Source organism: Bacillus rossius, unplaced genomic scaffold (genome assembly GCF_032445375.1).
Source record: "Bacillus rossius redtenbacheri isolate Brsri unplaced genomic scaffold, Brsri_v3 Brsri_v3_scf42, whole genome shotgun sequence".
Lineage (NCBI taxonomy): Eukaryota > Metazoa > Arthropoda > Insecta > Phasmatodea > Bacillidae > Bacillus > Bacillus rossius.
In genome coordinates this window covers 59,991-67,500 of record NW_026962612.1, presented here as the reverse complement: position 1 = coordinate 67,500, position 7,510 = coordinate 59,991, and positions in this window count along the sequence as shown.

Sequence of the window (7,510 nt, the reverse complement as noted above, 5' to 3'; positions counted from 1 at the left end):
TCACTGCCACGTCAAGCGACATGCCTGCCCCTCAGGCTGTCACTGCCCCGATCAGCCAGGCCGCATCTGCGGACCTGCGCAGCCAGCCCCCGGCTCACGAGACTCCATCACAGCTGACGCAGCCTGACGCTGACGTCACGCCACAGGGCGTGCGCGAATTCCGCACTGCTCCCATCACGGTTAAACATACGCAGAACATTCCGTACGAGAGGGTCTATGACCTATTTACGAGACTGGGTCTGAGCTTCACAGCAAAGAACACCAACAGGGGCACCCTATATTACTTCACTTCTGTACCGCACTACCGCGAAGCCCTTAAGGCATTCGACGGGTTAGAAATAGAATACTTTGTCACTCGAGCCCCGGAGGACAAACCACTGAAGTATGTCATCAAAGACATACCAGGGGGAACTAGCACAGACAGGATCACTCAAGACTTGTTGGCACAGGGTGTACCAGTCTTGGTGGTCCACCAGATGTACGACTACTCTAAGAGAGCTTCAAACATGTTCCAGCTTGATGTGCCACAGGGGAGTGAGGCCATTGTCAACTCACTTCGACAAGTCTTTGGCCTCAGAATACGAATCACAGATTTTCGCCACCCCAAGGGGCCCCTCCAGTGCAGCATATGCTGCCAAATGGGGCACATTGCCAAACAGTGTCACTCCAGGCCTGTCTGTCCCCAATGTGCCGGGCCCCACAAACTGCAGGAGGACTGCCCACGCCCGCCACGCTGTGCCCTCTGTAAACAGGAGCATAATGCCAGATATCGAGGCTGCCCTGTTTATCAGAGGGAGTGGCTGCAGAGACGCCCTCGTGGCCAGCCACAGCGCAAACAGCAAGCATACGGGCGTCAGCACCATGACTCACGACAGGCGCGTACCTGGACCGCAGCTCCCCCGCCCCCCCTTCAGCACAGGCAGTACAGCCATGCTGCAGCAGAGGGAGGCTGGCAAACTGTGCAACGCCGTCACAGACCAGCACAAGATGGCTACCATGGCCCACAGGGACCACAGGCAGGCCCTGTACCAGATGAACAACAATACTGGGCGCCACCAACCAGCAATCGGTACTCGACACTGGGGGAAGAGTACCCGACACTTGGCACATTAAATGACAGAGAGGCAAGACAATTCGCAAAACAGCAGACCGCCTATGCATACAACCAGCCTCGTCCGCAGCGTAGGCGACAACAGCGGCAACCGCGTCAGCCTAACCTCAACAGGGAATACGACCAGATGACCCCACAGGCAGGACGACTCCGCCAATACTCGGAGCACCCTGTGAGTGCCCCGACCGCACCAGAGCAACCCATGCTAATGCAGCAAGCCCCTGCTATGCCTGTGCAGGTGGCACCACAGATGGACACCACACCAAGCACAAGCAGTGCTCCGGCAGTTCCTGCACTGCAACCACAACCACATGGGACCACCACCATGCCGGCCACGATCGTGACGCGGAGTATGCCTCTGCCTACACCCCCAGCGGTCATAACACCTGACCGAGTGGCGGCCAACAACAGAGATTGCCAGGTGCTGCGTGGCACTCTCACCAAAGTGGCAGAAGCGCAGCCAATACTAATGGACGTGGCGCAAAAACTGTGCAACTTACTGGCAGCTTGGCTGGACACCACCATTCCACCAGAGAGCAGAATTCACCTCGCCGTCGACCTCATCACGGCCATAACCACAGCTTCCTCCCCCAAACATGACAGCACACCACACTAATGTCCCCCTTACAAAAATAGCCACCTGGAATGCACGAAGCATACGACATAAACTTCCAGAACTACAAGAATTTCTTCGCGAACACGACATACAAATTATTGCCATCACTGAAACTCACCTCTCCCCCACAGACAATCTGTGCATTCCAGGTTACATCATACACCGAACAGACAAGGACAACCATGGGGGGGGAGTGGCGCTGGCAGTGCGCACTAATCTACTCCACCATGAAGTTCACCTACCGGACCTAGGGCTCATAGAAGCAGTTGCAGTAGTCCTTACAATTAAAGGCAAGAAATGCACCATCATATCCGCATATGCGCCGCCTGGCCGCTCTATTAAACCTGAAAACCTACAAGTCCTAGCCACATTCACCTCCTCCTTCCTTCTCCTAGGCGACCTCAATGCCAAGCATCCTGCATGGAACTGCCTACAAACAACCACAAATGGCAGGGTGCTGTTTGCACATCAGCAGCAACACCGTTATATGGTCTGCGCTCCCTACCATCCTACCAGATACCCTGAAAATCCCCAACATAATCCTGACATCCTAGACTTCACTATTTATTTTAATACCAACTTTGTTTACGAACTAGAAGTCCTCCATGAGCTCCACTCTGATCACCTGCCAGTCGTAGCAACATTAGAAGACGTCCACACACCTACAACCAAACCTAAGAAAATCCTTAACTTCAGAAAAGCCAACTGGCCAAAATTAAATTCCTACGTAGAACACTACCTCACTCCTGTCCCTACCATTACAACAGCTGCCGACCTGCAGGCGTACTCGGCAGAACTAACCAGAACACTCACCAAAGCCATCCAAAACTATGTCCCAACAACAAAGCCGAAACCTGATACAGTCGCCCTTCCCTTTCCCCTGCAACTGCTTCTCACTGCCAAAAATCAAGCTCGTCGTAGATGGCAACGCAACAGAACACCAGCACTCAAGAAGGACTACAACGATCTTCACTCCGAATTCCTCAGTCACCTAGCACTACACCGAGCCACACTGTGGGACCACAAAATCTCACACTTAACCACAGCCGACAACACTCTATGGAAAGCCACCAAATCATTAACTGCCAAACCCGTCATCATTCCCCCCATTCAACAGCCAACTGGAACATTCGCCTACACACCACAGGAGAAAGTGAAGGCGCTAGCTGACAGCCAGGAACTTGCCTTCCAGCCCAACATCCTCCCCAACAATCCGCCTCACACACTCCTAGTGTCAGAGCAAATAGCCAACATGCGACTAGCCACAACCACCACGGAACCTCTCCTTACCACAGAAATGGAAGTGAAAAGAATAATTAAATCTCTGAAGAACAACAAAGCGCCAGGAGCAGACAAAATCCCTTCCCTAGTCCTCAAACAACTCCAACTCCCTGCCCTTCAGGCAATCACATCCTGCATCAATGGCATCCTACAAACAAACTCCTGGCCACACACCTGGAAAGAAGCCAAACTAATCCTACTCCCAAAACCAGGCAAAAATCCCAAACTACCAACCAGCTACAGACCAATTAGTCTCCTCAACACGCTGTCTAAAGTCGCAGAGAAAGTGCTAGCTCGCCGCATCCAACTACATCTGGAAGAACATCGTGTAATCCCGGACTACCAGTTTGGCTTCAGGGCTCGTCACTCCACCACGCAACAATTAGTCCGTATTACAGAACACATTACACACGCATTCAACTGGCGCCAATACACTGCAGCTGTCTTTCTCGACATAGAAAAGGCGTTTGATCGAGTATGGCACGAAGGACTGCTACACAAACTCCAGGTCATACAACTCCCGGACACATACATCAAAACATTAGACTCATACCTCCATCACCGCTCATTTCGTGCACACATTCCAGGCGCCATATCCACACCTAGACCAATACTAGCAGGGGTACCGCAAGGCAGTATACTAGGGCCCCTGCTATTTAACATATATGTAGCAGATCTCCCACAACTACCTGGAGCCAACATTGCGTGTTATGCAGACGACACCATGCTCTATACAAGCTCCCTCAGCCCCCACCTGGCTGTACGAAGACTGCAAGATTCGCTACACACCATAGAAGCATGGTTCACCGACTGGAGGACATCAATTAACGTAGGCAAATGCGAAGCCATCATATTCACGCGCCGACGAGTCCCAGAAAACCTGCCGCAGCTCAACCTATTCAATAACGACATCGAATACAAAACAACTGTAAAATACTTAGGAGTACACATGGACCGCGGACTCACATGGAAGAACCACATCGCCAGTAAACAAGCTCAAGCCAACGCAAGACTAGCAACGCTGTACCCCCTCTTAAACCACAAGAGCAGCTTAAGTACACATAATGGCAAGATCCTCTACACAGCCTGCGTCCAACCTATAGTAACCTACGCATCCCCAGCATGGAGCTACGCAGCACCAACACACTTGAAGAAACTACAAATCGTACAGAACAAATCCCTAAGAAGAATAGCGCAAGTTCCCATTTATGTCCCGATGCGCCTAATACACAAGGAACTTCGCATAGAAACACTGCACGCGCAACTCGTCAAGCAAGCCACTTCCTTTTACAAATCAATCGACACACACACCAATCCGCTCGTACACAACTTGGGACGATATAATCCTGAAGATGCCAGAAAATTCAAAAGACCGAAACACATTTTATGCGAAAAACCCCCGTAAACACTTAAAAAATACTCCGTCAAAATCAGTCGTGTTTTTCGCTCTCTCGCCAAGCCCGGGTCGGCGCTGATTGGCTGGTCCGCGCCGGTGGGCGGAGCCTAGGTGGGGGTACCAGCAGTCGGTTGCGGACTGGCGAGAGAACTTTCAGCCGAAAAACTCGTCTACACATTGTCACACTAAATTCCACATAACTTTTTAACTATAAACTCCACCGTCATGTTTGAACTGGCAAATTGTTCCTAAAACACTCACCATTAAGAAACCGTATCCTGATTCAACAAATTTCACCACCCTGATTTAAGAAAACAACGAGAATCGCCGTTTCCCCCTTTTCAGTGCAATTATCCCACACTCATTTTTAGTTTTTCTTCCTAAATTATTGAAGTTTTGCAACATAATTTTCCCCCCACTCACCCTGTCATCTACTCTCCAGCAGCTGTGCTCCATGTTCCCCGCCCTCCCTGGGGGCCGCCACAGAGACGCCGCCCACAGTGCCTGTCGGCGAGGGAGAGGGCGCCATGTTCCAGAGAGCTGCTGCCATGCCCACCCGAATTTTTAGTGTTTAAAAATTATTTTAACGTCATAATTTTTCTCCCCCCCCAGTGCTTCTAAACCACCCCAGTAGTGAAAAATATATGCATATATAATTGTAATTATTAATTATATATGCATATATATTAAATATTAAAAATTTTTCGCAACATAAATCTAAACCCACGACTTCACCCATCATCTTGTGGCTCAGAGACGCCGGCCATAGTGCCTGAGCGCACGAGCCCCATTATTAGCCTAACCGGGCTAATAGCCATTAAACATAGTTATAGAACAATGTAAATATGTGTCTTTATCTTTAGTTGCAGGTCGCGCCAGCAGTTCCTGCCGCCCTCGAGATGCCGAGGCCTAAATAGCCACATTCGCTCGTGCCTGCCGAGCACATACGCCGCATGGCGTGCTCAAAATGGCTCTTCCAGAAATCCCATCTGGGAGAGCCACAGATCCCATTCGCCCTCATCCGCTTCCTATCCCTTCGGGCCCTCGGTTGCGTTAACTTTTCACTCACAGGCAACAGGTTTCCTCCAGTGCGCTCGCTGGTTTACTGTTGTCTACCCTTTGCTACTCCCCATAGGCTGTCGGGGTGCAAATTCCGCACCCCTGCAGGCTTGACCGCGCCAGACGCACGTCGCCAGCTGCTTCCCCCTCCCTCACAGGAGAGTGAAGACAGCATAGGCAGTTACTCAGTTATCAAATTAAGCGTATAGGTCCCACCTGGCACGCATCAATTCCCTCAGTCAAATCATTCCCATTTGGTTAGCAGGGCTCACAAACACTTCGGCTGTGTGAGACTGACTTCAGCGTGGAGGGGCTGTAGTCTAAAAAAAAAAAAAAAAAAAATTCCCGTCTCACTCATCTAGCGACAGCGGCACAGCTCAGACCTACGATGCCCCCCAAGACGAGCGGTAAGGCAGCCAAAAAGGCGGGCAAGGCCCAGAAAAACATCTCGAAGGGCGACAAGAAAAAGAAGCGCAAGAGGAAGGAAAGCTACGCAATCTACATCTACAAAGTGTTGAAGCAAGTTCATCCGGACACTGGCATATCATCTAAGGCCATGAGCATCATGAACAGTTTCGTGAACGACATTTTCGAGCGCATCGCGGCAGAGGCCAGCCGCCTCGCCCACTACAACAAGCGCTCCACCATCACCAGCCGCGAGATACAGACGGCCGTGAGACTGCTGCTGCCCGGGGAGCTGGCCAAGCACGCTGTCAGCGAGGGCACCAAGGCTGTCACCAAATACACCAGCTCCAAGTGAGCAGGTCTGGTGTGCACATGCTTACATAAACGGTCCTTTTCAGGACCAAGAACATGATCATGAAAGGAAATGCTTCTGCTGCTGTTCTACAATTCCCTCAATCCCTATGATAGTAAATGTAAGCTTAACCAAGGCAGAAATATTTTCATTAAAAAAAGTCTTTAAGACGCATGGTTTACTGGCTGAGATATATATATATATATTTTTTTTTTTGCTTACTTCTGTGGTCATTAGTACATTGCTACAAATATATTTATATATATAAAAAAATAAATAAAAAAATCCTTTCTATTTAATTTAGTTAGATCATATATCAATATTAATGGCAAAGACCAGTTGCATCGATTCACTTTGAAAATAATTCCATTTGTGCTAAAACTGGACACAGTAAAAAAAAAAAAAAAAAAAAAAATATATATATACACACACACACACATAATTCGAATTCATATTATGCTTAACTGCGTTTGAATTTGCAATCATGCACAAGATGTTTTGTACTTCGAAGTAAAAACAACATAATGTACTATTTAACTACCCACAGTACAAATGGATCCAAAAAAAAAGTGAATTTTCATGCAGACGAAAATGCTTACATTTATTCTATTTATATTAAGTACCCATTACTAACAGCTTATACTGGGTGGAATACAACAGTTGACATGATTTTACTTATATGGCAATTTAATATTTAACCAAAATTAATGGTAAACTAATATTTTAAAGTGTCATTTATGGCCCCTTACCTTCAGCATGTTTGCTTCCTTGCACACAAACGAGGACAAACACATCACCCAACTGAAAAAAAAAAAAAAATTTCACTTGCATCACAAATAATTTAAAATTTTTCACCACATGAAGTAAATATTTCGCAATAAAAAAAAATATAGCCCTAGGACTCGTGTGCACACCTTTTCTTCCCCACATCGCACACGCAAACAAAACTTCCAAATTATTACAAAATCACTCGATTATTATACATACATAAACACACATGTATTTTCCGAATAAGTGAGAAATGCAGGCCGATGAAAGTCAAATTTCGTTTCGGAAATTAAATCTCGCACAACTACCGACACATAACCAAACTTGCGTACATTTACATAGCATTAACCCTCTAAATAATAAACAAATGAAAGCAGAAAAAACAACATCGCTACCCACCGCGCGCGCTCCTGGCGGCGGGAGTAGGAACTACTTTGCACACAGACCGACATAGCCCCCTGCCAAAAACAGTAAAATAAATAATATATATAAGTCTTTTGGCGGGAAAAAATTTCTCAACCG